The sequence below is a fragment of the Myxine glutinosa genome, chromosome 1 (genome assembly GCF_964187855.1).
Source record: "Myxine glutinosa chromosome 1, kmMyxGlut1.1, whole genome shotgun sequence".
NCBI classification, from domain to species: Eukaryota; Metazoa; Chordata; class Myxini; order Myxiniformes; family Myxinidae; genus Myxine; species Myxine glutinosa.
Genome location: NC_136261.1, coordinates 75,920,201 through 75,944,428, shown reverse-complemented (window position 1 = coordinate 75,944,428; position 24,228 = coordinate 75,920,201). Strand labels below are relative to the sequence as shown.

Below are 24,228 nucleotides of genomic sequence, written 5' to 3'. Positions count from 1 at the left end.
GTCCTCTTTCCCACACTGCTCACTTCACAGCCGATTACACATGCAAACACAAACTCTCTCCCACCCCTCCCCCCTACTCACCCCTGCGCGGCCAGTTTCCAAACTATACCACCCACTCATGACCCACTCATGACTCTCTCTCTCTCTCTCTGTGTCTCTCTCTCTCTCTCTGTGTCTCTCTCTCTCTCTCTGTGTCTCTCTCTCTCTCTCTGTGTCTCTCTCTCTCTCTGTGTCTCTATCTCTCTCTGTGTCTCTATCTCTCTCTCTGTGTCTCTCTCTCTGTGTCTCTCTCTCTCTGTGTCTCTCTCTCTGTGTCTCTCTCTCTGTGTCTCTCTCTCTCTCTGTGTCTCTCTCTCTCTCTGTGTCTCTCTCTCTCTCTCTGTGTCTCTCTCTCTCTCTGTGTCTCTCTCTCTCTCTGTGTCTCTCTCTCTCTCTGTGTCTCTCTCTCTCTCTGTGTCTCTCTCTCTCTCTGTGTGTCTCTCTCTCTCTCTGTGTGTCTCTCTCTCTCTCTGTGTGTCTCTCTCTCTCTCTGTGTGTCTCTCTCTCTCTCTGTGTGTCTCTCTCTCTGTGTCTCTCTCTCTGTGTCTCTCTCTCTGTGTCTCTCTCTCTGTGTCTCTCTCTCTGTGTCTCTCTCTCTGTGTCTCTCTCTCTGTGTCTCTCTCTCTGTGTCTCTCTCTCTGTGTCTCTCTCTCTGTGTCTCTCTCTCTGTGTCTCTCTCTCTGTGTCTCTCTCTCTGTGTCTCTCTCTCTGTGTCTCTCTCTCTGTGTCTCTCTCTCTGTGTCTCTCTCTCTGTGTCTCTCTCTCTGTGTCTCTCTCTCTGTGTCTCCCTCTCTGTGTCTCCCTCTCTGTGTCTCTCTCTCTCTGTGTCTCCCTCTCTGTGTCTCCCTCTCTGTGTCTCCCTCTCTGTGTCTCCCTCTCTGTGTCTCCCTCTCTGTGTCTCCCTCTCTGTGTCTCCCTCTCTGTGTCTCCCTCTCTGTGTCTCCCTCTCTGTGTCTCCCTCTCTGTGTCTCCCTCTCTGTGTCTCTCTCTCTGTGTCTCCCTCACTGTGTCTCCCTCGCTGTGTCTCCCTCACTGTGTCTCCCTCTCTGTGTCTCTCTCTCTGTGTCTCTCTCTCTGTGTCTCCCTCTCTGTGTCTCCCTCTCTGTGTCTCCCTCTCTGTGTCTCTCTCTCTGTGTCTCCCTCACTGTGTCTCCCTCACTGTGTCTCCCTCACTGTGTCTCCCTCACTGTGTCTCCCTCAGTGTCTCCCTCACTGTGTCTCCCTCTCTGTCTCCCTCTCTGTGTCTCCCTCTCTGTGTCTCCCTCTCTGTGTCTCTCTCTCCGTGTCTCTCTCTCCGTGTCTCTCTCTGTGTCTGTCTCTGTCTCTCTCTGTCCGTCTCTCTCTGTGTCTGTCTCTATCTCCCTGTCTCTCTGTCTATCTATCTATCTACCTCTCCTCCTACCATTGCGTGCACTCTTGACTTCCACTTACTGTAGTTTCTTCATAGAAACGCTTATGCTACGCAGAGATTTAACCAACTAAAACCAGCTAAAAATCCAGCTGTCCGATGATCCAAACAATTGAACATACAGGCCCAAACAGATGGAGCTTGATCATTGGCGCTGTGACATGCCGGTCGTTGATGTGGGAACCCAAGCAAAGCAAAGCCTGCCCTCGCATAAACGACCTAAAACTTATGCAGCCGGTCACAGAACAATTACAAATTAAGATAATGGAGACAAAAGCAGGTCAGAAACTGCCTTGCCATAATTATCCAAATGCAACAGGAGCTCCCATTCACTAAATTACTGCTTCAGTCTTATTTTTTGGATCCTATAAAACTGGCAACCAGACTCAGTGGCATAATGCTTAGGGTGTCCGCTCTGAGTCTGGGAGGTCGGTGGTTCAAATACGTCCAAGTCAAACCAAAAACATTTAAAATGGTACGTGCTGCTTCCTTTCTTGATGCTTAGAATTTTAAAGGATACATTATGGACAAAGAATGCTGGGAAGGCAATATGCAAACCAACCAGTATAACTCTCAACAAGAAACTGCTTCGGCAGCACCAACGCTCTGTAAAGAGTATGGTACATTAAATAAAACTAAAATAAAATAATTGCTTAACCCTGTTTTTCACTTTGCATGCACAGGGTAACGATAACGACACTTACAGTCACGTGAAAAAGTAAGTACACCCCATGTAAAGTTTTGACTTTTTCAACATACAGCTATTTGATCTTCATTTCAACAATATTGAGATAAAGGTGATATAATATAACAAATATCATGAAACATTGACATTTTGTAGTCCATTGTATAATTTAAATAAACATAAATGCAAATTTTGCATTTGGAAAAAGTAAGTACACCCTTGGCTCTAATAGGTGGTATTGCCCCCTTTGGCAGAAACATCCTCAAGTAGGCGTTTCTTATAACTGTCTACCAGTCTCTGACATCGACTGGGAGAAATGTTTGCTCACTCCATGCAGAATTATTTCAGCTGTGCGATGTTTGAGGGGTTTCTCGCATGCACAACTCGTTTCAAATCCCCCCACAACATCTCGATGGGATTTAGATCCGGGCTTAGACTTGGCCATTCCAGAACCCTCCATTTCTTTCTTTTCAGCCATTCCTTGGTGGATTTACTGGTATGTTTAGGGTCATTGTCATGTTGCAAGGTCCACCTTCGGTTGAGCTTCAACTTTCCGACAGATGGCCTCACATTATCCTCAAGCACCCTCTGGTACAATGAAGAATTCATAGTGGATTCTATGATGGTGAGCTGCCCAGGCCCTGATGCAGCAAAGCTGCCCCAAACCATAATATTTCCACCACCATGCTTTACAGTTATCAGGTTCTTGTGGTCAAATGCTGTCTTTGGTTTTCGCCAAACATGTCTTCTGGTACTGTGGCCAAATAGCTCTACCTTTGACTCATCTGTCCAGAGCACATTGTCCCAGAAGTGCTGGTCTTTGCCTAGGTGTTCTTTGGCAAACTTTAGTCTTGCCCTGATGTTCTTTCTGGACAGCAAAGGTTTCCTCCTGGCACACCTCCCATGTAGATCAAATTTGTGCAGCCTCTTTCTAATGGTAGACTCATGCACTTTGACATCAACAGTGGCAAGAGCTACCTGTTGGTCCCGTAATGACATTCTGGGGTTCTTAGAGACTTACTTCAGCATCTTTCGGGTCTGCTCTCGGGCTGAACTTGCTGTGACGGCCTGGCCTGAACAAGTTGGCAGTTGTTTGGAATCTTCTCCACTTGTAGATGATCTTCCGGACAGTCAAATGATTTATTTCAAATTGTTTGGAGATCTTTTTAAATCCCTTCCCAGACTCGTAGGCATCTATAACCTTCTTTCTGAAGGCCTCAGAGAGCTCTTTTGATCTAGGCATGGTGACGTCCGCACACTTCAACAACAAAGAACAAACCAAACTAAATGTCTGAGGTTTAAATAAGACAGGTTCCTCCAAGATCCCCTCTAACGATGTTCTAATCATTTTCACCTGAGCTGGTGCACCTGATTCTAATTTTATGTATTTGAAGTAGTGATAAATGTAGGGGTGTACTTACTTTTTCCACATGCGAAATTTGCATTTATGTTTATTTAAATTATGCAATGGACTACAAAATGTAAATGTTTCATGATATTTGTTATATTATATCACCTTTACCTATCAATATTGTTGAAATGAAGATCAAATAGCTGTATGTTGAAATATGTTGAAAAAGTCAAAACTTTACATGGGGTGTACTTACTTTTTCACATGACTGTAGAGTGCATACCTCTACTAGGCAGAATACTTTACATTTTGTATCCCACTGATAGGCCGGATAAACAGTAGATCCAGACATGAACCAAAATCTAATTGGGTTGTTCTTGTAACCTAACCAACTCATCCACCAAATTAGTCATAGTTCCTCCACAACATTTTGAAATATCACGTTTTTGGCCACATATCCCAATGGTGAAGGATTACTGAAAACATACTGTACACAGTATATAATTTTCACATCCGGATCTGGATTCAGATTTTCACCAAAATCGAATCAATTCATCCTTGTCACACAACCAACCTGTCCACGAAGTTTTGTCCGAATCCATCCACAACTTTGAGATATCGTGCTATGTATCGGTTTTGGCCACATCTCTCAATGCTGAAGAATGATTGAAAGAATTCTCCGGATCCAGATGTTCAACAAAACCGAATCAATTTGTACTCTTCACAAACCCAACCTCTCAACCAAATTTCATCCAAAGCCATTCACAACTTTTTCAGATATCCTGCTCACAAAAACAGACAGACAGGGATGAAAACATAACCTCTGTCCACCTTCAGTAGTGGAGGTAACTGGAGAGTTCAAAGAACACGATAACCTATGCAGTATTATTATTAGCTCACCTGGAACGAAGTTCAGGGGAGCTTATGCGATGGTGCGTTGTCCGTCCGTCCGTCAGTCCGTAAACACTTGAAACTTCTCCAAAACCACAGATGGGATTGCGACCAAATTTGGCACAAATGATACTTGCTGTGTTGTGACTAAAGTTTGTTCACGGCATTTAAAAAAATCGCCGTCTAAGGTGTTTTACCGGGGTCAAAGTGGATCCAGGTTTGACCCCCCCAAAATAGGAATTTGCTTTTTTCACAGAAACTACACACACCATTTCGATCAAACTTGACCAGAACCTTCATCACCCATGATGCACCAAAGTTTGTTCACGGCACTAGGAAAATGAAAGTCCAAGGGAGTCTACAGGGGGAGGGGGGGTCAAAGTGGGTTCAGGTTTGACCCCCCAAAATAGGTATTTGCCTTCTTTTCTGAAACTACACACACAATTTTGATCGCACAGCTGAAAGAATTCTGCATGGAGGAGTGGGCAAAAATTTCTCCCAGTCGATGTCAGAGACTGGTAGACAGTTATAAGAAACGCCTATTTGAGGTTGTTTCTGCCAAAGGGGGCAATACCACCTATTAGAGCCAACGGTGTACTTACTTTTTCCACATGCGAAATTTGCATTTATGTTTATTTAAATTATACAATGGACTACAAAATGTAAATGTTTCATGATATTTGTTATATTATATCACCTTTATCCATCAATATTGTTGAAATGAAGATCAAATAGCTGCATGTTGAAATATGTTGAAAAAGTCAAAACTTAACATGGGGTGTACTTACTTTTTCACGTGACTGTACATATTCCATACATATCTATATATATCGATATATATCTATATATATCTATATATATCTATATATATCTATATATATCTATATATATCTATATATATATCTATATATATCTATATATATCTATATATATCTATATATATCTATATATATCTATATATATCTATATATATCTATATATGTTTAACCTGACCTGACATAACCTGACATAACCTGACCCAGCTATGTTCCCTCTCCCCCTCAATCCTCCTCCTTGGTGATTTCAATATCCACATGGACTCCACTGACTCCACGCTAACCACTGACTTCACTGATTTACTCACCTGCTTTAACCTCACTCAACATGTCAACTTTCCTACCCATAACCGTGGTCACATTTTGGACCTTGTCTGCTCTACTGGACTAATTTTGCACCATCTCTCTGGCTCCGACCTCACTCTCTCTGACCACCTAGCCATCACTCTGACCATCAACATCCCCACCCCAGCACCAAGGCATTATCGCACTATCAACTTCCGTAAGCTAAACGCTCTTTCACCTGCCTCATTCTCATCGACCCTCTCTGAAAAAATGTCCACTTCTCCCTTCGTTGACCTCCACACCCCTTCTGACCTCACTGACTACTACAACCACACTCTCTCCTCCTGCCTTGACCAACTTGCGCCTATAAAAACCAAAACAGTTTCTTTCACCCATTCTGCTCCCTAGTTTACCCCTGAACTCCGCCTGATGAAAACTCGTGCTCGCCAACTTGAAAGACTCCGCAATAAAACAGGTCTCACAGTTCACTCCCAGGCCTACAAGGACCACATACAACACTATAAAGATGCCCTCTCCCGCGCCCGCTCCGCCTACTACTCTCAAATTATCCACTCTGGCTCCGGAAACCCAAAAGCACTCTTCTCTACAATAAACAAACTCCTCAGCCCCCTGAACACCACCACCTAGTCATTCACAATAGACAACTGCATCTCCTTCCTTTCATTCTTCCAACGCAAAATTGAAAACATCTACAACAGCTTGACCACCGCCGCACCCGCTCCCCCTCAAACCACCCGCCCCCCCTTATCCTGCCATCCCCTGTCTCAATTCTCCCCAGTCTCCCCTACTGACCTCTCTGAACTCCTCATCGGAATGAAAACTGCCACCTGCACTCTTGACCCCATCCCCTCCAGCTTTGTCAAGGCCTCCCTTCCTGCTCTCTCTCCACTTATCATTGCAACAATAAACTCCTCCCTGTCTACAGGCATCGTCCCACCATCCCTCAAAATTGCTGCTGTTACCCCCATTCTGAAAAAACCTGGACTAAACCCTGACACCCTAAATAACTTCAGACCCATCTCCAACCTACCCTTTCTGTCAAAAGTTTTGGAACGCGCTGTAGCCACTCAACTCAAACATCACCTCTCTGCCAATAACCTGTATGAAACATTCCAATCCGGATTCCGCTCCAACCACAGTACTGAAACTGCTCTCCTCAAAATCACCAACGACCTTCTCCTCTCCTCTGACGCTGGCAACCTCAACATTCTCATCCTCCTCGACCTCAGCGCCGCCTTTGACACCATCGATCACACCATCCTCCTCACCCGACATGAAACCACCTTTAACATTACCGGCACTGCCCTCTCTTGGATTAAATCATACCTCTCTGACAGACGTCAGTTCATCTCCATCAATAACTGCAAATCCCCCACTGCTCCCCTCCCCCAAGGTGTCCCCCAAGGTTCAGTTCTTGGCCCCCTCCTCTTCATCCTTTACCTGTCCCCCCTCGGTCACTTAATCCGCCGTCATGGTCTCAAATTCCACTGCTTCGCCGATGACATCCAGCTTTTCATCTCCACCAAGTCCATCTCCACCGCCACCCACTCTATCCTGACAAACTGCATCACTGAAATAAAATCCTGGCTTCAAATCAACTTCCTCAAACTTAACTGTGATAAATCTGAAATAATCATCATTGGCCCAAAAACGCTCACCAAGTCCACCCATAACTTTGCCCTCAACATCGACGGTTTCCCAGTATCCACCTCCCCTCACATCCGGAATCTTGGCATCATCTTTGACCAAACCCTCTCCTTCGACAAATACACTAAACAGATCACAAAGACAGCCTTCTTTCACCTGAAAAACATCGCCCGTCTCCGTCCATCCCTCTCCTCCGTGGCTGCAGAAACCCTCATCCACGCCTTCATCACTTCCTGTCTGGACTACTGCAATAGCCTCCTTTATGGTTCACCCTCAACAATCACCAATAAACTCCAATACATTCAGAACTCCGCTGCCCGTCTACTCACCCATTCCCGGACCCGTGACCACATCACCCCCGTCCTTTACAAGCTTCACTGGCTCCCCATCTCCCAGATAATCCAGTACAAAATCCTCCTCTTGACCTACAAAGCCCTCCATAACCTGGCCCCATCCTACCTGGCTGACCTCCTCTCCAGACACACTCCCACCCGCAACCTCCGCTCTGCTGGTACCAACCTCCTAACCCCCCCCCCCCCCCCATCCGGACCAAATTTAGATCCTGGGGGGACAGGGCCTTCTCCATCGCTGCTCCCACCCTCTGGAACTCGCTACCTCACACCATCAGAGACTCCTCCTCACTCACCACATTCAAAACATCACTCAAGACCCACCTGTTCAACACTGCATTCAACATTTAACCCACAGCATCTAACCCCTGACTATCTCCTCTCCTTCTCCCTCCTTTGTGCTTTGAATATTTCCCGATTGATTCTTCTTTTTTTGCAATTGTCTTTATGTTTTGCTATGCATTATGTTTTGCACTCTGTCAAAGCGTCTTTGGGCTTCCTGAAAAGCGCTATATAAAATAAATGCATTATTATTATTATTATATATATCTATATATATATCTATATATATATATATATATATATATATATATATATATATATATATATATATATATTAATATTACATACATATATATATACATTATACATTACATATATATATATTACATATATTATATTACATATATATATATTACATATATATATATATACAACAACAACATGCATTTTAAGGCCATTTCCCCTGCGAGAGCGGGGGTTAGCCTTGCGGTCCCCATGACAATCTTCTCCATTTTGCCCTATTTTCTGCATATCCCCTTGTTAACCCCCTTGCCAGCATTTCTTCTTCCACCATTTTCAGCCAAGTCTTTCTCGGTCTTCCCCGTCCTCTACTTCCTTCTACATTCATTACCATCACTCTTCTCAACCAGTCACTTTCATCCTTCCTCAACACATGACCATACCATCTCAACCTGTTCCTCTTCACAGCATCAATCACAGGCACTATTCCCATCATCTTTCGCAATTCATCATTTGTCTTCCTCTCTCTCAACGATACTCCGCACATCCACCGAACCATTCGCATTTCCACCCTTTCCAGCCTTCGTTGCTGCTCTACGTTCATGACCCATGTCTCACTCCCATAAATCATAACACTTCTCACACATGCAGCATACACCTTTCCCTTCAGCTTCAACGACACTCCCCTCCTCATCAGCACGCCACTCAGTTCCCGAAACTTCTTCCATGCACATCTCACTCGAGCAACCGTTGCCGAGTCTGATCCACCTTCTGTAAGTAAGTGTCTGATATATATATATAATATATATATATATAACAAATATATATATATATATATATATATATATATATATATATATATATATAACATATATATATATATATGTACATATATATATATATATTGTTGCGGTTTTGAGTCTGTCAAGTGAATTTAATAAAGGTTAAAGTCTGTCCCCCATAGTAAGTCACACAAGCAACATGTAGCCTCGCGATAGTATAGTTATGTCTTAGTATTTGTGAGCTTAGTCCCTTCCAGTGTTAATTCTGCGTTGAGTAGGAGCCAGGAAAATAGGCCCTACTGCCACCGATCATCCTACGTACGTAGCCTCAATCCCTTTTGCATTACCGTTGGTTCATAATGGGCGAGTTAACACGAGGCAGGCAGAGGAGGATCGGGGCGGAGTCGAGGCGGAGCCGCAGAAGCAATGATGGTAAGCACGAGCTGCCAATCAGAGCTCGAGGGTGGTGGCAGCGGCATGGCGTCAGAGGGCGTGGTGAGAAGAGTCGGGTGAGTTCCAGAAGGTTCGGGGGGCGCAGCTATAAGAACCGCTGCGCAAAAGCCCTCGACAGGACTCGCAGAGGAACGCCGGATAAGCACGAAAGGACTGCCGCCTAATGAACTTGACCATTGCACGAGAACGCGCGCGCTAACCAACACCAAGTGTATTGAAGAAGAGGAGTTGGTCGCTACATATACGCGGGCGCAGCCAGACGCACTTATGAACGAATAGCGCATTTGAGACACGCGAGTGAACAAGGCTGGGTAACCGCCAGCCGTGCTAAAGTCCGCCCTCTTCCGTTCCGCCCCATCATCTGGTTGTTCGAGAGACGTGCTACGAGTCCCTGCCTTCGCCTGCCACCATCTTTGCGGGACGTGCCGGGGCCCATGGAGAGCTGGACGAGGACCATCCCTGGACGCGTTGGGGAACACCTGCCCATCTGCAATCCCCCGTGTGAGTGTGAGACGGGCCCGTTGTCCCAGGGATAAGTTAAGACTGCTTAAGGATTGCTCGGTGTCTCTTCGTCCTTGAACTTGTAAATACATGTGGGAATAATTAAACCCTTGTTCTTTCTTCCCTGATTCGATCGTTCCTGTGGTTTCTCCATTTGACTAAGCGTGGCACGAATAAGATCGCTCCAATCGGGTTCCACTGAGTAAGACTGTGCGGACCACATGTACGCAATCCGCTCGGCGTACTAACATCACACGTGGTCCGTGCGAGGCTTGTTTCCTCGCTCCCAGGGCAGCGCGGGACTTAGGTACGAGCGAAAAGTAGTCCCGAAACCATATGCCGCGTGTGTCCGGGAGGGAAGTCTCGGTTCCGCCAGGCCCAGTAAAGACAAGGGGATTAATCCCCCCTTGATAGGGGAAGAAGGCCGGCGTAGAGAACCGTAACAATATATTACATATATACATATATATACATATATATATATATGTATATATATATATATACATATATATATATATGTATATATATATATATACATATATATATATATGTATATATATATATATACATATATATATATATATATATATACATATATATATACATATATATACATATATACATATACATATATATATACATATATATACATATATACATATATATATATATATATATATATATATATATATATATATATATATATATATATATATATATATATATATATATATATATATATATATATTGTAAAGTATCTCGACAAACTGCGATCAATTGTCGTACGCGTTTATTCACTCTGCCGATCAAGGCCCGATTCACAGCAGCGCCATCCGAGGTCTGGCGTAGGGATACAACCCGGTCCCGGTGTAGGGATACAACGGTGAATATTTGCACTGCATACATGACATCCTCCCCTTTAAGTCCAAAATTACCACGAGCAATACGTGCTAGATTTCCAGAATTGACATTTCAAAAGCAACATTTCCAAAACATGTGAAAATATGTGTGCAAACGGTTATGAGAATAATGAAAATACGTGAAAATAGAACATGTGTCAACGTGAAAAAAAAACATCTTCAAAGATTCAACCGGTCGGGTGCTTTTCTCTCACGCATTGAGCGTCGCGGTGTACCAGTGGATACAGAGTCCGAGGTGATTCCTTTGGGTCGCGGTGTACCAGTGGATACAGAGTCCGAGGTGATTCCTTTTGTCTCCACGAAGGGTGTAGCGTTTGCAGAGGTTTTCGGGGCATCCGAGCCGGCTGGAGCGGCCACGACGATCTCCGGCAGTGGCGGCTCGAACCGTTGTCCTGACTGTGACGATGCTACAGGCTCCATCGACTCACAGTGACGGTAGGTTATGTGGTCCTGATGTCGACGAATTTCGCGGCCGTCCTGCAGGCGAATCACACAGGACAGTGGACCTGGCTTCTCGATGATGTCCCCCGGTAGCCACGTCGCACCTGCACCAAAATTTCGGGCAAACACTGGATCTCCAATGTTGATACATCGACTGTTGGACGTCTTATCGTGCACCAACTTTTGATTAAGCTGGCTCTGATAAACATTTGATGATATGTCTGGTTTGAGATTGTGAAGTGTCGATCTCAAGTGTCGTTTCATCAATAACTCAGACGGAGCTGCACCGGTTGTTGATTGTGGCGTGATACGGTATTTGAACAGGAGACGAGACAGCTTTGTTTCCAGGGTTCCCTCCTGAAGTTTCTGCAATCCGGATTTGATGATTCCTATGGATCGTTCGGCCAAGCCATTTGAAGCCTGGTGATGTGGGCTGACAAACTTATGTTTGATGCCGTTCCGACGTGTGAACTTGGCAAACTCGGTACTGGAAAAACACGAACCGTTATCACTCACGATCATCCTGGGCAGACCATGAGTGGCGAAACAGCGTCTGAGTCTTTCGATGACAATGGCTGACGTAGTACCACGCGTCACATAGGCATCAATCCATTTTGTGTGCGCGTCCGTAATTATTAGAATCATGCTGCCGTTAATAGGCCCGGCATAATCGAGATGTAGGCGATGCCACGGTTCGCTGGGCCATTCCCAGGGATGCAGTGGCGCTTTCGCAGGTGTATTCCGGGTGCTCTGGCAAGGGTAACAATGTCGAACATGATGTTCGATATCAGCATCAAGATTCGGCCACCACACATAGTTTCTGGCGAGTGACTTCATCTTCACAATCCCGGGGTGACAGTCATGGATTTCATCCATGACCCTGGAACGCAGATTTTTCGGGATCACGACACGACATTCCCAGAGTAGGCAACCATTTTCCACGCTGAGTTCGTTTTTACGTGCCTTAAAAGCCGCAAAATCTGGGTCACCCTCAGGTAGCAAATGCCATCCAAGCTGTACAGCCTGGACAGTTCTGGACAGAACGGGGTCTCGTCGAGTATGAGTGCGGATCTGGCCGGAATCGACAGCACAATCTTCCAGATGATCCATCAGTGCGATAATGGATCCTGGTGTAGGCGAATCATCAACGGATTCTGGAAGGGGTAACCGACTCATGGCATCTGCATTTGTGATAGACGAACCGGGCTTATAACATATGGTGTAGTCATAAGCAGCGAGAAACAGGGACCAGCGGATGATCCTGGGCGGTAGTGTGTCAGATGTCGCCTTAGTTGGACCAAACAGACTGATCAGCGGCTTGTGATCAGTGCGAATCGTGAAATGATGTCCAAGAAGGTACTGGCGAAATTTGCCGACGCCGAAAACGATTCCCAATCCTTCCTTGTCAAGTTGGGAATAGTTTTTCTCTGTCGGGGACAACGTTCTGGATGCAAATGCAACCGGTCTTTCCATACCGTCAGGCATCACGTGTGATAATACACTCCCCACTCCATACCGACAGGCATCGCATGTCAGCACAAGATCCTTCTCTGGATCAAAATGAACGAGAACATTGGATGATTTGAGCAGATCCTTAGAGGTCTGGAATGCTGATTGTTCAGTAAACCCCCAGCTCCAGGAGACTCCTTTCCTCAAAAGCCAATAAAGGGGGCCCAAAACGTCGGTCACATTCGGGATGTAACGACCATAGAACTGAAGCAAACCGAGGTATGACTTCAATTCGGTCACATCTCGTGGAGCAGGAGCATCCTTGATAGCTCGGACTTTCTCATCTGTCGGGTGTAGACCATCGGCATCAATCGTATGACCCAGGTACGTGACTGATGGCACCATAAACTTGCACTTGTCTCGACGCAAACGTAGGCCGGAGTCCGAAATCTTCTTCAGAACTCTCTCCAGGTTCTGTAGATGTTCCGCGTCCGTACGACCAGTAACCAGAATATCATCCTGGTAACAAATGACGTTGCGTTCGGCGGCAAACAAACTGTCCATGACACGCTGATAAATTCCAGGTGCAGATTTCACTCCAAAACTAAGTCAGTGGTACCTGTACAACCCACGATGCGTGTTGATGGTAAGATACTGTTTCGAATTCTCGTCCAAGCAGAGCTGTAGATAGGCGGATTTGAGATCGAATTTCGTAAAAGTCTTGCCTCCCGTGAGACGAGCATAGAGGTCTTCGATCCTCGGGATTGGATATTTATCCAATGAAGAACACCTGTTCACGGTCATTTTATAATCTCCACATATGCGGATGGACTGGTCCGATTTTATGACCGGAACGATGGGCGCCGCCCATTCGGCATACTGGATTTGCTCGATGATCCCCAGATTTTCAAGATGATCCAGTTCCTTGTCAATCCGCTCACGCAGGGCGAAAGGGACTGGGCGAGCCCTGCAAAATATAGGATTGGCATCCCGGTCAACCCTGAGTTTAGCCGTATGTCCTTTCAAGGTTCCAAGCTCATCCTTGAAGACATCCGGGTACGTACCCAGCACATTTTTGAGTGTGTATGCTGCGGTAGGAGAAACGTTGGCTGCCCGGAGTTAATGAATGCTTTTCCCACTTTAGTCGAATTATGCTCAACCAGTTCCTGCCGAGTAAGGAAGGGCCCTTTCCAGGAATGACGATCATTGGTAGGTGAAACTCACGGTTATCGTAGCCCACCGTGACGTCACATGTACTGCAGGGAACAATCTTCTCACCTGTATAGGTGGAGAGTCCATAGGTAGTAGGTTTCAGATGGGGTCGGTCAGCATCACTCCACAGGTTTGTGAAAACAGCATGGCTGATGAGCGAGACGGCCGCACCAGTGTCGACCGCCATTTGCAATGGTCGATTGTTGACGACAACATTGGCAAGAAGAGGGTCCCGCCTATGGTGAGAATCAATATGAAGCAGGTCATACGATTCTGAGTTGTCGGAAACAGAGCTCACCTGGTCAAGCTCAGGTTCCTCCGAACCGATAAACTGATGAATCTTGTCAGCAGCTTTTCCTTTTCCCGATTTGCGAGTGATGCAAGCTGGAGCAATATGGCCAGTTTTCGAACAGAAATGGCAGGTGGCATCTTTGAACCGACACGTCTCCGGAGGGTGCTTTCCGTTGCACCGAAAACAGTTGTTGTGGGTTTAAGACTGCACTGGCTTCTGACGAGGAGCCTTGTTCCAACGTTTTGGCTGAACATGATCCAACCGATTCACAGCAGGGCTGGTACCAGACGAGCGAGTGGCACCGATGCTTGTAGCGTTGCGTTCAGCACTTTCCATGGAAATGGCGGTGTCTCTGGCATTTTGGAACGTCAGTCTTCTCTCAGCAAGCAGGCGTCTACGAGTGCGGTCATCGGACATGCCAACCACCAGCAAATCACGAAGCATGTCATCGATCGTGTCCCCAAACTCACACAGATGTGACAGTTTTTTGAGGTGTGCAATGAAGTCTGCGATCGACTGACCTTGCTGCTGTCTGCACATGTAAAAATTAAACCGACACAGGATGACTGAAGGAGATGGGTTGCAATGTTCCTTCAAAGCGGCCTTGAGCTCTGCATACGTGAGCTCCTGGATTGTCCGAGGCCGAATCAGGTTTTTAACAAGTGTGAACGTCTCACCTCCGCAAACGGACAGGAAGACGGCCTTCATCCGGCCTTCGGTCGCGATGCCGTTCGCCTCGAAGTAGAAAGACAACCGCTCAGAATACGTGTCAAAATCCCCCTCATGAGGGTCGAATTCATCGATATGGCCGAAAGAAGTCATGGTCTAGATGTTTATCCTCGTCGCCATGTAAAGTATCTCGACAAACTGCGATCAATTGTCGTACGCGTTTATTCACTCTGCCGATCAAGGCCCGATTCACAGCAGCGCCATCCGAGGTCTGGCGTAGGGATACAACCCGGTCCCGGTGTAGGGATACAACGGTGAATATTTGCACTGCATACATGACACATATATATATATATACATTACATATATAAACATATATATAAACTTCCAGAAGGACAACCATCACTGCAACACTCCACCGATCTGGGCTTTATGGCAGAGTGGCCAGACGGAAGCCAAACAGTTCAATCTTGGTTTCATCAGACCACAGCATCTTGTTTCTCACAGTCTGAGTCCCTTAGGTGCTTTTTTGCAAACTCCAAGCGGGCTTTCATGTGTCGTTCACTGAGGAGAGGCTTCCGTCTGGCCACTCTGCCATAAAGCCCAGATCGGTGGAGTGTTGTTGTGATGGTTGTCCTTCTGGAAGTTTCTCCCATCTCCACACAGGACTCTGGCGCTCAGCCAGAGTGACCATCTGGTTCTTGGTCACCTCTCTTACCAAGGCCCTTCTCCCCCAATTGCTCAGTTTGGCCGGGCGGCCAGCTCTAAGAAGAGTCCTGGTTGTTCCAAACTTCTTCCATTTAAGAATTATGAAGGCCACTGTGCTCTTGGGAACCTTCAATGCAGCAAAAAATTTTTTTGTAGGCTTCCCCAGATCTGTGCCTCGACACAATCCTGTCTCTGAGCTCTGCAGGCAGTTCCTTCGACCTCATGGCTTGGTTTTTGCTCTGATATGCATTGTTAGCTGTGAGACCTTATACAGACAGGTGTGTGCCTTTCCAAATCATGTCCAATCAATTGAATTTACCACATGTAGACTCCAATCAAGGTGTATAAACATCTCAAAGATGATCAAAAGAAATGGGAGGCACCTGAGCTAAATTTCAAGTGTCATAGCAAAGGGTATGAATACTTAAGTCAATGTGATATTTCAGTTTTTTCTTTTTAATAAATTTGCAAAACTTTCTAAAATCCTGTTTTCTCTTTGTCATCATGGGGTATTGAGTGTAGATTGATGAGGGAAAAAATGAATTTAAACGATTTCAGCTTAAGGCTGCAGCATAACAAAATGTGAAAAAAGTGAAGGGGTCTGAATACTTTCTAAATGCACTGTATACATATACATATATATATATATATACATATATATATACACACACATATATATATATATATATATATATATATATATATATATATATATATATATATATATATATATATATATATATATATATATATATATATATGTGTGTGTGTGTGTATAAATGTATTAGGCTAACGCTGTCTGTCTATCCCACCCTGAAACACTGAAACACTCCTCAGAGCGAAAAAAAATTATTGAGTAAAAGCTGCTTCAAATTATTCCAAACCTACAGGAAAAATATTTCATTTCAATACAAAAAATAAATAACCTGGGCGGTGTATAGGCAACAGACCATTGCCTTGATCACTCATTTTTTTTTCCTTTGCTGTTGAGAAATACCTTCGGACCCCGCTATTCGTGGTTCCACTATTCGCGGTTCCGCTATTCACGGCTGCCACGTATTCACGGTCGCATTCACATGCGACCTGTTTCTCTATTCGCGGAAAAGTGTCCCACAAATTTGCGGTTCTTTTTCTATTCGTGGCCGTGGTCCGTGAAATCGCGGTTTTTTTTTTCCCCCCATTCGCGGTTTTTCAGGGATGCAAAAAAAATAATTCACAAGCCGTTAGCTTGACATACGGTATTTATAAAACGCATCTTTTTACCAGCCATGCATAAAGCAGCTGGGCATGTGCAAAAAAACATCTACGAACCACGAGCATGACCTGTTTATACATTCACTGCTGTGTTCTTTGCGCTTTCATGGCTTTCACTGCCGCAAAATTTAGCCGCGCTTTTAGCGAGCTTCGCAGGATATCCCACCAAATGTGTAAACAAGTCAACCCCGCGAATCATAGAATGCAAATGCTTCATTAAATTTATTACAATTTTCAATTTATGGTAAAGCATCATCAGAGATTTTACACAATGAAAACGCTTCGGGGGATGTTCCACTGGCTGCGTAAACATGTCAACCCCGCGAATTCTAGAATGCAAACGCTTCATTAAAGCTATTATTGAAATGAGCAGATCGGCTCAGTACGGTATCATCTGATAACATCCCCCACAAAAATGTCCAGGGTATTCACCCCTCCCGCAGCTACCCACAATGCTCGCATTTCTACATATACAGACTGTCCTGGATCTCAATCATTCTTCTTGTCCCATTGCTTCGACCTGCATTTTTGACTCTCGCTCTGCTCATCGTTCAATCATGGCTCCCAAGCACAAGACCAGTGCCGGAGATGCGTCGACTACGAAGTACCAAGAGACAGAGGAAAGTAATGAGCCTGAGCCAGAAAGTGGAGTTGCGAGGCCGGCTTTCGAGAGGAGAGAGTGCAGCCTCTGTGGGCAGGCATTATGGCATCAACGAATCCACCTTTCGCTACATACGGAAGAACGAGAAGGCGATTCATGGGAAAGTTTCAGCGAGCGCTGTATCGAGTACGAAGGTGGTCACCCATATCCATATCCACATAGAAAGGATGGAGAAGGCTCTCAGCATATGGATCGAGGCCAACATACAGAAGAATATGCCTTTGAGTGGACCTCTCATTCGCGAAAAGGCCAAATGAATTTACGATCATCTTTCTGGTGCAGGTGGTGCCAGCATGAGTGATGTGCTTGGCGATGATGGTACAAGCAGCGCAAATTCAATCACTGCAAGCACGGAATCATTCCATCGTTTCAAGCAGCGGTACTGCCCAAAAATGTGAAGCTCACAGGGGGCATGCCTCCGCGGACCACAACGTGGCACAGGGACAGGATTTCTTTCCCAATGGCATCAAGAAACTGATCCACTATTTGGAAGAATGGGAGACACTGGCTGGAAACTACATAGAAAAGGACAAACCTTAAGGGAAGAACTAGATGACCTCCATCCTCGATGATCGTAGTTTCCATGAGGCAAAAAACATAAAAAATATAAAAATAAATCTCCATTGTATCTGCAACGTTATGTAAACAATATCTTACAAAATACATTGCTCTGGTCTTTGTGACATTTGTTATTACTGTAAACAGAGGGGACATCTGAAGTCGAATTGTTGGAAATTGCAAATGGAGGAGAAGCAGGGAGATTCCGTTAGGTTAGACCTATTGCATTGGTTCGAACCAAAGTGGACAGTCACCATGATTGTGCCCTTTCAGTTAAAGCTGAGGATACTACTGACTTTACGAGCCCCGGACAGGACCGTTATAAACCTTTTGTGTCCAAGGGCCAAGTGTCTTGGGACGAGGAAGTCAAGTCCGTCGTTATTTTGAGGGATACTGGGGCCGCCCAGTCGTTGATGTTGTCTAACGTTTTACCATTGACTGAGTAGTTCGGGAAAGCGAGTGCCTTAATCCAGGGCATTGCAGGTCATTATGTCCCAGTCCCCTTACATAGGGTGAACTTGAAGTCCGATTTGGTCACAGGACCCGTGATGGTAGGAATAGTCCCCCACTCTCCCCATAGAGGGTATTAGTTTCCTATTGGGAAATGATTTGGCTGGCAATAGGGTTTGTGTTTCCCCAGTAGTGAAAGAGAGATTCCTCGAAGAGACGGAGAACCCTAACCTTCGGACGATGTAGGTACTTCCCGGGAAATGCTTACCAGTGCCTGTAATGTCGCCAAGGAACATTTGAAAGTATCTCAGCGAGTAAGGAAGGCCCGTTTTGACCTGAATACGACAAATCGTAATTTTAGGCCTGGAGACAAAGTGCTAGTTTCACTACCTCTGCCCTGGGGCCTACTACTGGGCCTGCCCTGGGGCCTACTGTTGGGCTTACCTTGGGGCCTACTGTTGGGCCTGCTGTGGGGCCTACTACAGGGCCTGCCCTGGGGCCTACTGTTGGGCTTACCTTGGGGCCTACTGTTGGGCCTGCCTTGGGGCCTACTCTTGGACCTGCCTACTCTTGGACCTGCCTACTCTTGGACCTGCCTACTCTTGGACCTGCCTACTCTTGACCTGCCTACTCTTGGACCTGCCTACTCTTGGACCTGCCTACTCTTGGACCTGCCTTCTCTTGGACGGCCTACTCTTGGACGGCCTACTCTTGGACCGGCCTACTCTTGGACCGGCCTACTCTTGGACCGGCCTATTCGGGTTTTCCCCTCTTTTCTCCCTTCTTTTTATGTGTGGGAAGAGATTTTCGTGTGATAATCCATAAATAAAGACAGTGTGATTGAAGGCTTGGCTTGGTGTGCTTCAGGCCGTAACACATTCCCAACTGATCACGGACTCGTCAATCTCCATATTGTACATTGTCGACTGCCTACTCATGAACTTGTCATACATAGATATATATATATATATATATATATATATATATATATATATATATATATATATATATATATATATACAGACTTGGCATTTAATATGGAATATTTTTTTTTGTAGGGGTGAACTTACTTTTCAAGATGACTTAGAACCAAGAGTTCATTGGAATTATGTTGAAGTTATTCTAGATTTTGTTAATGTGACCTTTAAAAGAAACAAAAACCACATTTGACATTTCGAAGCAAATAAATTGATCCTTGAAAGTGATGTAAACTGATATCGAACTCAATTCACGGACAGTACTGTGTTAAACCTCTGTACGTCTTCCAGAAGTATCTCTTTATTTTACACATGAGCCAAAAAAATTTCAACAAAAACAAAAGTAAAATCATGACTGGGATTACGGACAGTAAAATTACAGTTCAGTACTTCGTGTAACCCCCACGAGCATTCAGGAGAGCATGTACACATCGAGGCATGCTGTTCACGAGATTTGCCAAGGTTTGGACAGGAATCGTTTGCAATGCAGTGACAATAGCCTGCTGCAATTCACGCACAGTGGTGGGCTGCTGGACCAAGTTGTCGATTTGACACGTTAATTCGGCCCACAAGTTCTCTATCGGATTCATATCCGGGGACATGGCAGGACACTCCATATGCTCGACACCAGGGTCAACAAGAAAGTGTTGGATCATGCGAGCACGATGAGGCCGTGCATTGTCATCTTGGAAGACAAAGTTTCCTCGAAAGGCTGCACGAGCAAATGGAAGCAATGTTTCTTCCAGAATGGCCCTGTACTTGAACTGGTTCAGGTTTCCATTCAGAAGAACCAGGTCAGTTTTTCCCCCTGCATGAAAAGCAGCCCAAACGGTCACCCCACCACCTCCAGCTTGGACTCTTGGCACTATACAATCTTCGTTGTAGGCTTCATGCACTTGTCTGCATACTCGGACGCGGCCATCTTGACGTTAGACCAGAAATCTAGACTCGTCACTGAAGGTCACGTGATTCCAGTGTCCTGGCTGCCATTGACGGTGCTCTCTGGCCCATTGCAATCGGCGCTGGCTGTTTTGTCTGGTCAGGCCTGGCTTTCTCAGGGGACGCCTGGCACGATAGCCTGCTTGAACCAGTCGTTGGTTGACTAGCCTTGTGGATACAGGCACATTTGTCAGTTGCTGCCACTCAGCCCTAAGCCGATTAGCTGACTTGGTACGGCCATTGCAGACTAACCGGTGCAGCTGGCGCTCATCTCTCCTTGCGATTCTGCGGGGACGTCCTGGCCTCGGTATTGGATTAGGGACACCCCTCTGAGCATTTCGTTTCAGGATCTTTGACACCTGACCTTGAGTGATGCCATACTGCCAAGCAATAGCACGCTGTTTCATGCCGGAATTTCGTAAAGCCACCACTCCATGACAAACAGCATTGTCAAGTTGACGGACCATCTCCAGAGGAAGCGGCAATAACTTTTGTAGATGTGCAGCAGTTGTTTTCCACTAATACAGAACCATCATCCCTTATATACCTGATTGTGAAGCCAATCGTCAAATGTACCTGTCCTTACATTTTGTCACGCCACCTGTGATATTATCCTGTTATTGACTTCTTACTGCGAAAGACAATAAGTGACATGGTTCTTTTGACAAAGAAATCACAGAAGCATAAAAGAAACTCACCAGATTGATATACTGAGTTCAGAAAGTAAACCCAAGTCAAGAATAAAAAAAATATTCCATATTAAATGCCAAGTCTGTATATACACATATACCTTAGCTGACCGTATCGAAGTTGAAGGGCTGAAACGGGATGATGCTGAGGACCTCAACTGAGGACCCAGTCAGTGCAGCACACTTGTGACCAGGTGTGTTTTGAACTTATATATATATATATATATATATATATATATATATATATATCATATATATATATATATATATATATATATATATATATATATATATATACATATACAGGGTGTCCCAAATGTCTGGAATCATAGGGCAAAAGAAGAGAATCATGATTTTTTCATGATTATTTTCGTTTCTTGCAGGTGTCCAAGATGTCGCTGAGTCAGGAAGAACGCATCCAGGTAGTCCTGCTGATAGGAAATCGGATAGGGAGGTCGCTGAGGAATTCAACAGATGGCATCCGGACCACGCACCGATTACACACAGCTGTGTCGGCAAGCTGGCAGCAAAGTTCAGGGGAACGGGATTACATTGGAGGTAAAGCATGCAGTGGATCTCCGAGAACATCCACTGATAACATGGCTACTACCATCGCTCATTTCACGAAAAGCCCCAAAAGGTCTCTTCGGTGGTTGCCCGCTGAGACAGGAGTGTCAAAAAGCAGTATCCACCACATTCTTCAAGAACACAAATGGCATCCTTACAAACTTAAAATCCTGCAGAAATTAAGCAAAGATGATCCGCACTAATGAATGGAATTTTGTGAATGTGCTACGGAACAATGTGCTCAAAATTCTGATTTCCCATCCACCATTGTGTTCAGTGATGAGGCTGCTTTTTACGTAAATGGTGAGGTGAACCGACAGAACACCCGCTACTGGCCGTAAGACAATCCTCACTGGTTTATTGCATCAAAGGAACAAAATGCCGCTCTTGTTATGGTGTGGTGTGGCATTTGGAAAGACCGCATCATAGGCCCCTTCTTTTTTTGATGGCACAGTCACAGGAGATGCCTACTTGCATATGCTCAACGAGGAAGCATTCCCCAGTGTCTTGAATGCAGATGGGGATTTCCCAACATTGTTCCACTAGGATGGCACTCCTGCCCATTACAGCATCCGCATAAGAGAGTGGCTGAACCAGCAATTCCCTGGTCATTGGATAGGACATCGAGGGCCGGCGGAGTGGCCGGCGAGGAGCCCCGATCTCAGCCCACTGAATTTTTATCTCTAGGGTCACTTGAAGGCGTTGGTCTACGTGGAAAAAAAAAATCAGAGTGCTGCATATTTGTGGGAGCGCATCAGTGATGCATGCAACACCATCACTCAGGATACCATTCGCCATGAGACGACTGATTGGATACATCGTCTGTATTTTTGTATCAATCATAATGGTGAATCATAATCATAATGGATATATATATATAATATATATATATATATATATATATATATATATATATATATATATATATATATATATATATATATATATATATATATATATATATATATATATATATATATATATATATATACACAGTGTCTGTCCTGTCCTGTGTTGTGTTGTGTTGTCCTGTCTTGTGTCGTCACTGAACTACTTCCTCAAACTTTTGTGAAATCGTACCAAACTTCTGGTATGCACTTATCTCTCCCGTCGGTATGTCCTAAGGGTATTTTTTTAGAAAAATTTTCCTATTTTTATTTTTGGGAATTTTTCGGGAAATTTTTTTTTTCCCAACTTAAGTTTTCAACTTCAATGGTTTATAAAATGTGATATCACGTATATTACAAATACATTTGTGCAAAATAATTGTTTGAATTATGATTGGTTTAAACCATGACAAAACGGCAACTTGGGTACAGTCATTTATCTATAGATCTACACATCTGGGCAGTGTCTGTTTTGTTACTTAACAACTCCCTCAAACTTTTGTTTCCGTGGTTGTGAAGTGTTTCTAATGACGTTGTAGTGGTTTTGAATCACGTGGTGGTGAGGTATTTTGAATTATGTGGTGGTGAGGTGTTTTAAATTATGTGGTGGTGAGGTGTTTTAAATTACTTGGTGGTGAGGTGTTTTGAATTACTTGGTGGTGAGGTGTAATCGTCCCAAATTTCCAGTCTGCACCTACCCCTCCCCTATGTATGTGCTGGGGGGTTCTTTCTTGAAACAAAAACATTCAACCTAAATCTTCAACCTAAATTGCCTATAAAAATGTAATCACAAACACAACAAATACATTTGTGCAAAATAATTGTTTGTATTACGATTGGTGTAAATCATGACAACACAGCAACTCAGGTACAGTCATTATCCTCAGCTAAAATAAGCCCGTTCTTCAGTAACGACGCTTGGTGAGGCGAGCGCAGGGAGCCGAGCTAGTATATATATATATATATATATATATATATATATATATATATATATATATATATACACAGACTTGGCATTTAATATGGAATTTTTTTTTTGTGGGGGTGAACTTACTTTTCAAGATGTCTTCGAACCAAAAGTTCATTGGAATTATGTTGAAATTATTCTAGATTTTGTTAATGTGACCTTCAAAAGAAACAAAAACCACATTTGACATTTCGAAACAAATAAATTGATCCTTGAAAGTGATGTAAACTGATATCGAACTCAATTCATGGACAGTACTGTGTTAAACTTCAAGCAGCCATCAATCATCTGGACTGGTCTCCCATCTCTACTGCCTCTGACATCAACTCATCCTGGGAATTCTTCCAAAGTAAATTGCTCTCTCTCATGCACAGATTTATCCCTTCTCGTCTTCAGTTGTCATACCCTTCCTCCCGTCCATGGTACACGGAATCTTGTGGTGAGGCTATTGCCCAGAAACAACTTGCTTTCGTCTCCTGGAAAGCAAATCCAACGGAAGGAAATCTCATTTCCTTTCACAAAGCCCGAAACAAGTGTGTGTCCACCCTCAGGAGAGCCAGGAAACAATATCTCTCCGTCCTCAGGACCGAACTCTCTTATCTGTCTCCCTCTTCCAAATCCTGGTGGCGTCTGGTAAAATCTGTTTCTGGTGTTTGTTCCCCCTCCATCCCCTCCCTCACCTTAAGTGGCCACACGGCTGACTCCGCACGTGAAAAAGCTGAATGCCTCAACTCTGTGTTTGCCTCTAAATCTTGTGTCCCAAACCCATCCCTCTCTGTACCCACCATACCCAGTCGCTCCTGGACTCTGTGTCCTTTCCTCCTGACAAGGTGGAAAA

General features: G+C 44.6%; 1 protein-coding gene across 2 annotated transcripts in view; it reads right to left on the bottom strand.

Annotated features, from left to right (window-relative positions):
- The window catches only part of LOC137425193 (zinc finger SWIM domain-containing protein 5), a 237,436-nt gene that overhangs the window by 182,070 nt on the left and 31,138 nt on the right, over positions 1 to 24,228 (bottom strand). The gene's annotated exons all lie outside the window — the stretch shown is intronic.